The following is a 16,022-nucleotide window of genomic DNA, read 5'->3' as shown; positions in this document are numbered from 1 at the left end:
TGATGGAAGGATGGAGGGAGGTAGAAAAGAAAGAAGAAGAAAAGTAGAAAAACCAGGAAGGGAGGACGGAAGCAAGGAAGGAAAGAAATAAGGAGAACACAAAGGCAGGGGAAAAAACTGAGTCACTAAAACAAAAGGGCAAGCGCTACAAATACAGATATAGGGCATAAACGATGTTTTAACAGTTTAGGCAGCTTTTGAATTTGAGTGATATCAAACTGAGTGATATTATGACTGTATGGAATCTTCATACCAAGCCCCGCCTTGGCCTGGCCTAAACCAAACCAAGAGGTGGGTGGCATGGAGATGATTCCTCTCTGGCTGGAGTGGGAGGGACATAAACCCATGGCATTTGAAGATGCACTTGGTAGGGAAGGGGCCAAGACTCCCCTGATGGGCACTATAGCACAACAAGACTCCTGAAAGTCATCGACCATGGCTCCCCCCGCCATACCCCAACCCCCCTGTAGGGGATAACAGTGGTCTGCATCGTTGCCTGGTGCAGGTTTGAGATCCTGACCAAACACGTGAGTGTCCACATCCTGTGTTGGCCTGCCTGGGCAGGCTGTGGTTGTGGTGGCAAGAGCCAAAACAGTCTTGATGTGATGGAGGAGCCATGGGCTGCCTCTCAGCCATACTTGTAGGTGGTCCTAGAAGAATCACTCAGGGTTGTGTCAGCATTGTCTGAATACAAGAAGCCAGTCCCTCTTCCTTATGGCTTTCCTTGGGAGTTGGTGATGTGTACAGCTATTTGATTTTTTGCTGTTCTCTCACTTTTCTGGAGAAGTTTTCAGTTGGTTAGAAGCAGGCTTTACATGGTAAGAGGAAAAAAAAAAGCTGGTTCTAAAAATGGTGGACTTATTGAAGAAAAATGTGGATTTCTTGAAAACTTAGCTTTGTTCAAAAAGAACATGAAGTTTTAGACTCATCTTTAAAGGATTCCAGGTTTGAGAAGAAGTCAAGCTGCATAGGTCTGAATTCAGCCATGGGGTTAAAATGCTCTTTCTAGAAGAAGAGCTCAAAGTACAGAAGGCTAAACATGGTCAACAGGATGAAAGGATGGTGCATATATCAAGAAGGATACAGTCCCTGGAGGGGGAAGCTAAATCCCTGAGATCACAAATAGCTGAAGCTAAAACAAATTTGAGACTCTTTCAAGTGAATGGGGAAGAACTGAAGCTGGCAATCAAAGAGGCTTTGAATGAAAGTTCCCAACTTCAGCAAAGGCAGAGACCAAAAATACACGGAAAATCTGAAGCACAGAGGGAACAAGTAGTTGTCCAATATAAAGCAAAAATCACATTGGAGGACTCTAAAGTAGCTGCAGAACAAGTTCTAAGGGATACAGAAAATCACATGGAGTCTTCGAGTGAATGCTTACTGAAGATGAAAGATAGGTCTTCTCCAAGCATGGGAGCCCAAAGGGATGGTGTTCACCTGGCAATGGAAAGGACGAGTGAACCAGAAATTGGTGCTCACTTGGATGATGAGTCCAAAGGAGCTTTGAGGAAACTGGTTTATGCTGCTAAGCTAAAGGCCTCCTTAGAAACCTTGGAAGGAGAAAGAAATCAAAAATGTTCTTTCTTATCTGAAGGGGAGAAAACCATGGAAGAACTTACAGAACACCTTAAAAGTCTGCAGACTGAACAGGCATCTTTGCATTCGGAAAATGCACAGCTTGAAAGTGAGAATGAGACCCTACCTAAGATGTTTAATGTCATGATGGAAAGCTATCAAGAAAATATGATGAAACTGCACAGGAAATTAAGTGTGGATAAAAACTACCAGGTGGAGCCACAGGAGAAATTTCCCAAAGTCAAAGAAAAGATGAACGGTACAATGGAAGAAAAGATGAACCTACAGAAAGGGCGCCCAATATCTTGAAGAAGAATTGGAGAGAACCATTCATTCATGTCTGGGGCAGATTATTTCCTCAGAGAAAGAAGCACATGCTAGTGAGTTGGCAGATCGGATTGCTGAAAGCAACCTCATTTATTTCAGGAAACAAAATGCTCGCAATGGACAAAAATTAACTGAGAAGGAGCTTAGATTTGAACTTGTAGGAAAAGATCTGTATGATGTACTGGATATTTCCAACTCAGCAATTGGCAGAACGCCTTCTCCAAATGGGCCCTCACCAATGGGTCAGCCTTCATCTGAAAGGAGACCTCCTCATTTTGAGAAGAATGGTCCAATCACACTCTCACCTTTCACTCCAGTGGGAGGAGCAAGAGGGTCAAGGGGCCCCGAGAATCTTCTGGACCATGCAACTAGCAGTGAAGGAAGAGAATCCAGCTGTGATAAGTTAAAGCAACTTACTTAAATGACTCCATGAACAGGAAAAAAGAGGACACTTAAAAAAATCATAAGGACTAAGGAGAGATCAGGATTAGGGAGGTTTTTAGGAAGAGCTGAAAAAACAAAAGCATGCAATGGGCAGAAAATGTGGAAGAAAAGGTCTCACAGGTGGTAAACTGATCCATCTCTCCCTGGTGGTTCAACTGTATGAATAACAGATAGGCCGGCCAAATGGGAAAGTACTTGGAAACTCTGTTTATACAGACAACAGAAAGTGCCACCAGAGTGGCAAAGTGAACCCAGTAAGGCAGCTTAACCCCTTCACCTTGGTGTTTTATGCCAGCTATCTTTCTTACTGTGCCTGTGTTGATCTACACTGATATATGTTAGGACCAAAGCATTGTTACATGTATTGATGAATCCTGCCAATTCCACAAGCACAGCCATTTTACTTAGTGTTCTCAATACCTTCTTTTCGACTCTCATCTTGTTTGAAGAAACACTTTCAGAGGAAAGAAGGTCTCCCAAAGCCACACGTGTCCTTTATTAAACTATGAATTGAGTGCTATTTCAAGTTGTTTGGGCTGGTTTCTCAACACGGCCTGTAAAACCTAGAAAAATGTCATGCACCAACATGCAGTACACCTTCAGTGAGTCTTGTTCTTTACACACTAGGGTCACCTTATTGTCCATTTAATGGTCAGAACAATATTATTGCAGTGAGTATCTTTCTTAGTATGACTGAAGTGTTTTTGACTTGCATGTTCAGATAGTGAAAAGGCTCAGGGAAGTCAACTTGAAAACCAGTCATTTGTGGGTTGTGGATGGTGCTCAAGAGGTAGCGCACTTGGCAGCCAGCATTCAGGACTGGGTTTGATCCTTAGCACCACATACAAAGATGTTGTGTCCACCTAAAACTGAAAAATAAATATTAAAAAAAATTCTCTCTCTCTCTCTCTCCCTCTCTCAGTCTCTCTTTAAAAAAAAATAAAGAAAGCCAGTCATTTGATACAGGTGCTGGAGAGGAAAACAAGCTACTCTCATTTGGCAACTTTTAGCCACTGATATAGTTCTGGCCATGTAAGCATATGTAACCATAGGTAGAATCATGCATGGTGGCCTACTGCCTTCGAAGTTGTCATGCATGTAGAGATATTTAGAAAACCAGTGACTATTTGTGCATCTTCCCCTTCAAACCTCATATCTGACTCATCAACAATTCAAGCATAACCAGGGATTAAAAAATATTTTTGGATGTATTTTTGTACACCAAGCATTGAACTCTTTATCTTCACAACAACATAATTTACTTTTAGGAGGTAAATCCATTTTAGAAAGTCATATCTATTTTTCTCATTTCTATGTATTTATAATGATGAGCTTCCTTAGATATTTTCAAGACCGTGAGAAGTCAAAAGAAAAGAACATCTGAAAAAAGATTTTGAAGAATCTTTAATAAATACTAGTCTATAAACACTGACATGAAAAACAACTAAAATTTTCAATTACTTCTTTTTAGGAACATTAGCTATGCTATGCTGAGCTATTGAGAAATGACATGCCATAACTGATTTGTGCCCATGTTAGCAACTCTTTAAAATTACTTTGAAAGTAGACTAATGTGAGAGTTTTTCTTTAGAAATAATTCAAATTACTTGCATAGAAAGTGTCAGCAAATCTGGGGATACAGCTCAATGACAGTGAGCATGCCTACCATGTGGAAGGACTTGGACTGTAATCCCCAACACTGCAAGAAAAGAAAAGGGAGTGAAGGTACAGAGAATGATGGAAGGGAGGGAAAGAGGGAGGAATGGAGGAAGGGAGGGATGGAGGGTGAAAATAAGGAAGAAAAAACAAAAAAAGGAAGAACAAAAAAAGGAAGCATGTAAGGAAAGATGAACTCAATATAGGACAAAGGAGAAAAGGGGAGGGAGGGAAGGAAGGGTGCATGGGTGTAGGAAAGACACAGGGATTAGCTGGACATCATTACTCATAGTACATGTATGGAGACATAAATTGTATGCCTCTACTTTTTGTTCAACCAGAGATATGAAAGATTGTACTCTATGTGTGTAATATGAATTATAGTACATTCTGCTGTCATACATAACAAACTAAAATTGTAAACAATGGTGGAAAAAAAGAATGACTCTATCATAAACTTCAACTTGAGAAGTTAAGATGATGGGTAACATCTTAGCAAAGGGAATTATTCTCTGAACATCATTCCAGGTTTAATCTTCAGTGGGGACTTAACATCCTAGCAATTTTTCAGCAGCGATGGCATCCATCATCTTTGGAGCCACTCAAATCAACTCATTTTGTTTAGCATATGACAACACCAGGTATGCTCTCAAAGTGTCTCCAAAAATCCCATGGGAGGGCACTACACACTCACAACCTACAATGAAACCTCACCAGAACGTGTTAAAGTTCACAGGCTGTAACTGATCTCCCAGGGACATGGTACCTAGGTATAGTCCCTGCTCTTTCTTGACTGTGAACTACTGGAGGTTGGAGGAGCATCATAGAAGCCTCAGAAAACCCTCTATGATGCAGAAACCCAGCACTGCAAAAAGGTTGGTGCAGCTTGGAGAGTTCTCCGTGGTAGAGTTTTGGGACAGTTTACTTTTCAAAGACCCCAGCTGCCAATCTTCTTGTGTATCATTCCTTCCCCTTTTTATTAACATCACCTTGAAATTTTGCTCTGTATTTAGGAGGGATCAGCCTCACTGCTAACTCTTTCCTTCCTCTTTAAAGACACGTCCATCAGGAGCCACATCAGTGCAAAGACACTCCTGTCAATGTAACTCTTCATTCATTCTACAAGAGAAATAAAGACAAGGAAAAAGAAACGTGTAAGCATTTCAACACCTTAGACTAAGATCAACTCAATTTATCACTAAATTCAAATCTATATAGAGTTACAAAGTGAAAAACTCTAAAAATCACACCACAGCATCATAATGTTGATCAACCACTGAGAATGTTCACACACTCAGTGAACAGCTTCATAGAGGTACACAAGACACAGAAGACGAAGATCAACTTTTAAAATATTTTTTTCCTTTTAAATAGGAAAATTTAATGCTGTTCTGTTATGTTGCTGAAGTTATACCAGCTTCTCAGGGCAATACAAGCACAGAGAAAACAGAATAAAGTCAATGGATCCAAGGTTAGGGTCTGTGATCCTGAGAGGAGGAGCTGGAAATTTTGAAATAAAAAGAAAACTATGTACTTCAGTTACATCATACATCTAAAACCTACAACAGTGATTTCTTGTGTTAGTTGTTTTTGTTTTCCCTTCCCGAAACTTCACTGTTAATCTGACAAAATATGCATGCACGCATGTGCACATGCACACACACACACTGTCTCTCTCCCCCCCTCTTGGAAACAACCACAAACAATTAAAAAATCTTTGCAGATTGCCAGCAAATGGTCAGAATCTCTGTATGACCTTCTCTGGAGCTCAGGCACTGCAACTATGCATTATTCTGTTGCAACACCAAGCACAATATCTGCCCCCAGGTTGTGGGAGTGCTGATGAATGTGTGTCTGTTGTCAAGTGACAGATGAATGACTATCACAACAAATAATCTGATTAGCGCAATCTGATTGGGTAAGGGAATGGTGCAACTTGCTCCTGAAGAACAAATGATTCCTATGTATGTGAAGGACCATTGTCATATGCAGAAACCATAACATTTTTAAAGAAGCCAATCACTTAACTTCCACTCCCAGGGGAAGATTCTTCATATGAGTACCAGAATACTCTTCTAATAATAAGAACTTCACAGACTAAATCATCATTAGTATTTAAGAACAGCTACATTGCTTCAAACTTATTCCTATTAGTGTGAATCCAGTAAATCCTAAGTTTTAGCGTATGTAAAGCTAAGTCCAACAATTACATTTACCTTACTTTTCTGTAGGTAGTGTGTGATGAAAGTGACAGATGATGATTTTAACTTCTGTAGAAGTTATGATACAACTTTAACACAACAGAGCATGTGCCTACCCTGTTCCTGCACTTGCTTGTGGAAAAACTTAAAGATCACCTCCTGCCTTCTCTCTAAATATTTGAGTCCAGGGGTCAGCATCTTTAATTTTTCTCTGCTTTTCTTTGTAAGCCAATCATCTCTCTCTCTCTCTTTTGTATTTTTATGTCTGCACAGGAGCATCACATTAGTTTTACCCTTCCTTCTTCTCCCACATAGAAAATAGGACTACAATGACATATGTGTTCCTATGCTTTCTTGACTAAGGCTTTGTTTCTTTTGTATTTTTGATTTTTCCAAATGAATTCACTTGCTATTTCCATAAGTGATATTTTATACTTTTGCATGTGTTCAACAGGTATGTTTTAACGTCTAGAGCAAAAAAATATATATAATCACTATTAAAATTAAACTGTTTATACTGTTTATATTTAATCTCTGATGATCTTGTACATTGTTAAACTTATAGTTGATTAATCTAGCTTATACAATAAGGATTCTTATAAAGACTGAAAGAAAGAAAAAATAATGTATGCATGCAAGTATCAGTTTTGTCTTGTCCTTCTCCTATGATCCACCTCCACACCATGTGAGTTGAGCTCTTTAGTCTCCTGTAAGTGCACATGTCCCCCAGTGACTCTCACTCAAACCTAAAATAGTAGATACATTAATGTAACCTGAAGACCTCTACCAAGGGCCTCTCCTTACCATTCCTCTCAACATCAACTGTTTCTTTGACCCTTTCTCTAGATATCACAAACCTAACACCTCATAACAGAACTCCCCATGGGTCTTTCATACCCCATGTTGGCTCCACCTGTTACATTCATCTCACAATGAGGTTTGATTCTTCTTCAATTAAGGGAAATGGATGGCATTAGAACAGATTATGCTAAGCGAAGCTAGCCAATCCTTAAAAATCGAATGCCAAATGTCTTCTTTGATATAAAGAGAGCAACTAAGAACAGAACAGGGAGGAAGAGCATGAGGAAATGATTAACATTAAACAGAGACAAGTAGGGGGAGAGAAAGGGAGAAAGAAGGGAAAGCATATGGAAATGGTAGGAGACCCTCAATGTAACACAAAATTACATATAAGAGGTTGTGAGGGGAAGGGGGGGAAACAAGGGAGAGAATTGAACAACAGCAGATGAGGTAGAGAGAGAAGATGGGAGGAGAGGGGAGGGGGGATAGTAGGGGATAGGAAAGGCAGCAGAATACAACAGTCACTAATATGGCATTATGTAAAAATTGTGAATGTGTAACTGATGTGATTCTGCAATTTGTATTTGGGGTAAAAATGGGAGTTCATAACTCACTTGAATCAAATATATGAAAGATGATATATCATGAGCTTTGTAATATTTTGAACAATCAATAAAAAAATTAAAATTCTTCTTTTTCCCTCACCTGTAATATCCAATGACAAAAATTCTGAATCCAACTACTTCTATTGCCTCTACCAGAATCCTAATTTGAGTTTCTTCCAACTCCTGTTTTTCCAGTCCCTGCTCATACCACAATAGAAATATCATTTAGAAACATAAATCAGGTCATATAATGTTCTTCCTTTCAATCACACAATGACACTCACTGAACTTAAGCAACAAATTTCTTATTCCAGTATCCAAGTCCTTAATAACCAGCTCCTATCTTTGTTCTTGTACCACTTGTCCCTTCATCCACTGGACTCTGACCAGGCTGTCTGCGCTATGTCGTTTGAACAGTCCCCATTCAATTTCACCTTTCACTCTCTTCCAGTCTCTCCACACTCCATTCTGTGAACCTAAAATGTCTATCATGTGAACACCCAGTGAAAGGTTCCTTGTGGCTATTCAGCAATTAAAGAGGCCTTCTACCTCGCCATTCAGCTGGGCTACCCTACTACTTCCAGGACCTTGTTTATTGTAGTTTTCTTCATGGTACTGACCACTCATTGCAATTTTTATTTTAATTTATTTTTTGGTTCCATCCACTATAAAGAAATATGAATCATGAGATGTTAAGTCTATCTCCATCATTGCTCCTTCACCATGACTTTGGACAATGCTGAGCACACAGTCAACACTCAAAAGTTGAATGAATATTAATTTAATGGATGAATATAGAGATTTTGTTTAAAACACAAGCTTAACTCTGAATTTTATGGCAATATTTTCCTATTGCTTATAAGAAGTTTTTACATTATATAATATATATAGTAGAAATACAGATAGTTTAACTATACACGTGATACATGGAAAGTCTTAATCTATAACCAATCAGCAGTTAAGGTGACAATCTACCACTTGTGACAGCATTTGAAGTCTGGGGCAAACTTAGCACTTTTTGCTACAGATTTAAGAGATAACCTCAACATGTAAATCCAACAAAAGGAAAAGTTTCATAGCTTCAGAACTTCCTAGATTACTTTGAGCTATACTTCTTATTTTTAAAATATTCTGACTGCCAATGGAGCATCATTTTCCATAGTGGTTTTCTAATGAAATACTTCAGAAATACAAAACATACCAAAAAAACCCCACTAAAACAAAAATGTTCTAAGACTCAGGTAAAAAGTAAATCATTGCATACAGAGTTGAACTAAACTATGCATCCAGAACTGATTTCATTCTGCCTCATCCCCGAAAAGATGAGTAACCATTCTCCGGAGTGTGTAGTGTTATCATTGGTGGAAACTGATTCAGAATTTTGATACATGTACATTCTAATGGCTTACATAGAATTATTTTGAATATTTTAATATTATATAAATGGTATAATTCTGTGTACCTCCTTCTGAAATTTGGTTTATTTTTGCACACAAGTCAGTTCCTGAAGTTGACTGTCACTGACATAGGTGCTCATGATTTCACCAAGTGCAGTGCATCATTTACCGAGTGTAGTGCATCACTTGACTTCACTGTAATTTAATTAGCAATCTATCTGCTGCTGAAAATTTAGGGATCTTTGTTGATTTTCTCATTTTTGTTTCAAGTGGAATTCATTTTTTATATTAATTGTAGGTTCACACTAAAACTGAACAGAAGGTAAAGACTTCTCATTGACTTCCTGCCTCCACCATATGCAGCACCCCAGTATCAACACCTCTCATTTGTTACAGCCAACAAACCTATGTTTGAACTTGAGTCAAAGCATCAGTGCATGTTTGAAATATGAGAAAGAATCAGTTTAAGTATGAAATTCAGTTTAAGTATGAAATTGTTAATTCTGCATAGACTAGATATTCACACATCTCTGAGGTATTTTCTCTCACCCAGAAGCATCACCCATTTTGTCTTCCTCTTAAAATATTACCAATAAATAATACATTATATAAATAAAACTCAAGAACAGTGAGAAACAAATGTGTTTGTTGATCATTTATCTTCCTTTTCAACTTCATTGGACTTCCTTCTGCAAAAGCAAAATCATCTGAAATCTAAAATATATAAAGATAATAGCAGTGCTAATATATTTTTCCTAGACTTGTACTTTGTTTCAAATAATTTTAGTGGACACATTGAGAAACAAGTATCTAATGTTTAATGTTTTGTACACTTTGCATTTTAAGTCTGTTTTACATCAAATATAATTTTACTCTCTATCTTTTATTTATTTATTTAGAGTGTTGCAGATTTTACTCAACCACTGAGCCACATTCCCATCCCTATATTGTATTTTTTTTTTAATTTAGAGACAGGGACACTTAGATCAATTGAGCTTTCCCTCTTTATTTTAGAAGTACAAGAGCAAGGAAAACTAGATTCTGCCTTCCATTCTATCAAATATAGGTGGTGTCATTTTAGTAAGGCTACTTAACTTTTGAGAATATTAATATTTTTATTTGAAAACCAGAAAAGTTAGTGCCCAACAGGATATTAAATGAGTTAAATATTACTATTTAAAATATCTAGCTGTTAACAAAGAAATGCTCATTTTTCTTAGCACATTACTAATGATGGCCACACAGAGTGATGAATAAGACAATACAGATACTTAACATGCATCAGAAACTAAGAAGTGAAAAGATTTATTTTAAGCTAGGATGAAAAAGAATGTTCCTTACATCAGTGGGAGTTCAGCAGGCATCTAAAGAAAAGGGATTTGAAGCAGCAGCAGCAGCCTGATACTATTTCACACACTACATTAAAGGTTCAAAAGTAGGTAGATGAGAAGAAATGATAGGAGGTGATCCCAGGAAAGGAGAAACTAAAAGTCTACTAGGTTTTTAGGTAATGGACACACAAAGTCAGATTTTATATAAGATAGAAACATAATCCTAATGCATTTGTAACTATTTTCACAATGATGCTATGTTATGGTTTAGATATTAAATGTCCCCAAAAGCTCATGTGTGAGAAAACACAAGGAATTTTAGAGGTGAAATGATTGGGTTATGAGAGTCTTGACCAAATCAGTGCATTAATCCACTTGAATATATTAACTAGGTGGTAATTGTGGGCAGGTAGTGTGGCAGAAGAAAGCAGATCACTGGAGGCTTGCCTTTAGGGTACATATTTTGTTCTTATACAGGAAGTTCTCTCTACTTCCTTGTTGTCATGTCCTGAGATGCTTTTCTTTATCAAGCTCTTCACCATTATGCTCTGCCTCAACTTGAGCACCCAGGAATGGAGTTGGTTGTCTATGGAGTATGAAATCTCAGCCCAAAATAAACTTTTCCTTCTCTAAAATTGTTCTTGTCAGATTTCTTAATCACAATAGTGATGAACGCTGACTAAATCATGCTGAGAGCAATATTAAGGGAGTGTCAGAAAAATAAATAAATGACTAAAGTCTTCCATTTAAAAAAGCTAGAGTGAGATGAAGTAGAAGATATGTTGACTTTTTTAATAGCTGAGTAGTTAGTTCAGATGGCAAGGTATTGTATAAATAGTATCCTTGTTTATGTATTCCTATTATTAAGTTCTCCACTAAAATTGGGCTTCCATTAAGTTTGCTCACACTTTATGTTGAAGTTGTGCCATGTTATATCATATGTATGTGTTGGTTTGGTTTCATGGACAGTGAATGTGATTAGTTACATATCTTTCTCAAAAAGGAATATTGTCTTCTGACAAAATAAGTAAACTGAAAATTGATGTGACGGTTTATAATTCATGTTTAAATTGATTAATTTTTCTCCTTTCCTTTTTTCTTTCTAACTTCCCTCCCCTTACTTTCCCTACCTTTCCATTTCTTGCAATGTTGGGGGTTAAACTGCAAGGCCTTCTACATGCTAAGCAAGCTCTGTACCCCTAAGCTCCATCCGTAGCCCTGTTGACACTTTCTATAGAACTAATCTGAAATTTTTCTATAGAAAAAGTTTCATGTAAGACTATTTTAAAAGTAATGTTAGAAGAGTTGCTAACAAGAACACAAATCAGTTTTGACAAGTTAGTTTTAAAAAGAACAGCATATGAAATATTTCTAAAAAGAAGGGGCTTACAACTTGAGTTGGTTTTTATGGTCACTTTTTCAAGACTACTATTCATTTAAGAGTCTTCAAAAACCTTTTTTCAGGTGTTCTTTTGACTTCTCATAGGATGTAAATACTTCTAAGTAACCTGGTTCTTATAAATATATAGAAAAGAGAAGAATAAGATGTTGACGCTTTGAAATGGATTTAGCTCCTGAAGATGAATTATGTTGTTGTTCTGATAGAGTTCATTCCTTAAAGACATCCATATATATATATATATATATATATATATGTATATTTTCTTCCTAGTTATGCTTAAATTGTTGATGAGCCATATCTAATGTTTGAAGGAAACCATTCTCTACTAGTCACTGGTTTTCTAAATGTATCTAATGTTAAAAGGCATTACCCAACCATGTATGATTAGACAAATTATATTTCAATGGCCAAAGGTGTATTAATGTAAATTAAATAACTTATGCTGTTTACTAGGGCATAAAAGTTTAGAAATTTTTAACAAATGTAATTATGTGAGATTATGAATATATTAATTAGTTTGTGGTGAATATTTCACAGGTATATACCTGTATCAGAATCAAATTATCAGCTAGGCATGGTGTTACATATCTGTCATCCAGGCCACTTAAGAGGCTTAGGCAGGATTATCACAAGTTCAAGGTACCCTCAGCAATTTCACCAGGCCCTAGGCAATTTAGTGCAATCCTGTTTCCAAAAAAGAAAGAACACAAGCCCTTCAAGGGACATTTCAGATCCATTGAACCACAACATCAGGGGCTACCCTCTGTTAACTCATGACACAGTAGGCCTCACTAGATGCTGGCATCATGCTCCTGACCTTCCAGAGCCATGAGTTAAATAAATGTCTTTTTGCTATCATTTATTCAGGGTTATATTCAATTATAGCAACAGAAATCATATTAAGTTTCATAGAGATTACTGGTCCAGGAACACAACTAAAAAGCAATACTTCTGGAACTCAAACAAATTGTCTTCAGTTCCAAACCTTAATATAAGCATTTAGCTATCAAGTATAACAATCAAAAACCAGTCTGCAGATTCCTCTTCACCTGCCAAAGCTGTTTCTGCTTGGATATAAATGTCACTGATGAGAGTGGTTTTCATCTACAGCATCTGTATCAAGCTACCTACTTTCAAATAAACTTCCTGAGCTATGCCTCATTTGAACATGTAGGTCAATAACACTTTAGTAATACTAATAATAATATCCACTAATAGAGTTATTCTCATCATTAAATGAACTGAGAGAACAGACATCAAATGCTGTTTCATTCCTTCACACTCCTTTTCTAGTTTTTTTCCTAGGGAAAAAAGGGAAGATACATTTAAATCACTTGTCTTTGAAGAATTATAGAATTTTGAAATGGCAAGAAAACTTTTATAGTATATCAAATAGTAATAAGATACCAAACCACACGCAACTAAAAATTTAAGTCTGGGGCAATTACCTTTAAGACTTTCCACTCTGTTACATGGGCACCTGGTCTTACCACTTATTTAAATATCAGAAAGTCTTGCACCATTCATGTCATAATTCCCCAGATGACCAGAGATGATGATGACAGATGCAGTACCACATGACCTTCCTGAATATTTCCAGAGTTCAGAAATAGCTATTTGTACACTTTTCACAAATTGCAATTTCTTTTCCTACCAAAATTCTAGTACTGAACAAATTTTCTTTGTAAAATGGAAGCATTGTGTTGTATGACCTTATATTTAGAAAACAGTGAGCTTAGTGTGGTGGCACATGCTTCTAATCCCAGAAGCTCAGGAAGCTAAGACAGAAGGATTGTGAGTTCAAAGCCCCCTTCAGCAAAAAGCGATGTGCTGGGCAACTCAATGAGATTCTGTCTCTAATAAAATACAAACTAGGGATGAGGATGTTGCTCAGTTATGGTTGTCCTTGAGTTCAATCCCTGGTACTCCTTCTGAAAAGATTAGTATTTTCTTTCTGCCATGTTACCCTAGGAAATGGGGATCTTCATTCCAGAGAAACTACTGTGCATAATTTATTAACTGAGAGATGTTAATTTGTTGGACAAAAGGATTCACTATCATAGTACCATAAAGAGTTTGAAGTAGACATCAGGAGACTCAAGGAGAGATGATATGGGCATCCAGGGAGTCCAAAAGATGATTCCTATGAGTCCAAACAAAATCCATTGATCAAATATAACCAGTAAGCGCTCTCGTGATTAAAATGATTGTTACAGTGGACAAAAACTATCCCTCTTGTTTAACATCACTGGACCAGCCTGGGGTCCTCCAGGAAACCCTCACAAATTACTCAGACCACCCCAACCTTCAGCACTGTGGCTGGAAGCCACTCTGATTCACTGATAGTTATGCCAAAGCAGTTGTAATCTATTTTGAATATCACTCCTGGGTATCATCAAAACTACTTAAATAAGAATCTTCCTTCTCCCTAAAATCTTACATACTTTCCCCTTCAGCTATTTGACAGTGTTTTATTCCTAAAAAATACTAGCAGCTGAAAGTGAGATCCAGCTCCATGAAATGCATTTTTTCCTATAGTAGGTATTCATCAAATTATGCATGTTAAAATTTAATTTATAATTCTTACACACCCTGATTAAAGTTCTAAGCTGTGACAGTAAAATTTTTCAAACTATACAACTAAAGGATTTGCATGCAGATAGTGTAAAACTATATACTACAACAAAATTTATCATTCACTTCTTTAGAACTATGTATTATTTATCTCTTTACTATTCCCAACTAGAATAATAACTCAACAGTAAGACCAATACACAGATGCTTAATGAAAAAAATTTTGGTTCTATTCCTGGAAATACTTGAATTTATTAAAATATATATAGAAGATCCAAAAATGGGACCATTTATCCTCCTTTTTAACCCTTAAATTTATGAATTTATTAGAAATTGGTACTAGCCCAGTCAGTGAGTGAGTCTCATGGAAAATAATCAAAATAACCAGATAGACTTTTGAAGAATAATATTTCTATTTGAAGACAGCAATAAAAGTTTTAATATTCAAAAGAAATGATTAGTTTTTTGCAAAATTACAATTTGTAAAATTCACTAAAGCTGTATCACCATGATTTCATTACATAAAGTATGTAACAGTGCCATAAAATTTTACTCACCAAACAACAGCTTACAACATAGCTACACAGTTAAAGTCATTTGACAATGGAATAATATTCTATGACAAAGAGCCATGAACAATTGGTGAAAACAGAAACAGTGAGAGCTCAGAAGATGCAGGGAGACATACAGATGCTTAAGAAAGGCTGTTTTCAAGAGCACAACATGCAGCCACACAGATCACATTGCTCTTGGATTTCTTTTTTCAAATGGGGTGCTAGGTGAAACAGAAGGTCAACCCAAAGAGAGTCACAAGTGAAAGTCCTTGACTTATCTCTGCAAACAAGATTTCCAATTCTTTTAAAGGCCACCATCCCACAGGACCTGAGCACACTAAAATACTCAAGGCCAAAATGTACTTGCTCCTCCCAACTTCTCCATTGTGTTAGCCAGCATCTCCTGCAGTGTCCACACTGAGAGGAACTGCTCTAGCACAAAGGTACACATGTACGTGTTCACTGGGACATTCTGCAAGGAAAGAGGGAGAGCCATGAGTATGCCACTAGTGTCAAGCATCCAGGCTCCATCTGCCTTGGTGTCCTCCAGCTGCTGTCACAGAAAGTGTGATGGTGCTTGCTGCACTGTCAGCTGCCCATTAGCACAAGACACTATCATTACTTCTCATTTGATACCTTGTCACATTCAGGGTAACAATAGTTGCCACTTGGAGTGTGTATCCTGACAGGCACTGCCCTGGAGCTTTGTCTATAGTCCTTGTGGTTCTCTATAACATGGACTATTAATACCAGAGAAAAAGAAAGCAGAGAAGTTAAGTCAGCATTAAAATTTGACTATTCCAACTCTCACACATTGGTTTCTAACCCACCAAGCATTCTGTTGATTTAAAAAAAATAACATTTATGGCTGGGCAAGTGGGAGGAAGTTGCAGCTGTGAATTGTGTCTGTGTAGAGAGGGGGAAAGCAGAGAGGAGTCTCCAGGGGCCACAGCAGCTGCTTCAGAGAAGCAAGGAGCAGCAGGCAAGACTAAGTAAAATCAGCAGTGGCCATGACCACCACTGTGGGTACCAAGAACAAAGAGGAGGAGCAAAGATGCAAAAGCAAAGTCTGAAATGAATGTTACATAAATAATTTTAAGAGCTGCACACAAGTATGAACATTTCTGAAGCCTTTTCTCAGTAAAGTATATCAAG

The 16,022-nt window shown here is 37.2% G+C and overlaps 1 pseudogene; it reads left to right on the top strand.

Moving 5' to 3' along the window:
• The first annotated feature begins 358 nt into the window (after positions 1 to 358).
• On the top strand, positions 359 to 2,323 carry LOC113176036 (melanoma inhibitory activity protein 2-like; annotated as a pseudogene).
• Positions 2,324 to 16,022: the final 13,699 nt, after the last annotated feature.

The sequence above is a fragment of the Urocitellus parryii genome, chromosome 11, assembly GCF_045843805.1.
Source record: "Urocitellus parryii isolate mUroPar1 chromosome 11, mUroPar1.hap1, whole genome shotgun sequence".
NCBI classification, from domain to species: domain Eukaryota; kingdom Metazoa; phylum Chordata; class Mammalia; order Rodentia; family Sciuridae; genus Urocitellus; species Urocitellus parryii.
The sequence above is the reverse complement of the archived record's forward strand: the minus strand, read 5'-3'. Positions and strand labels throughout refer to the sequence as shown.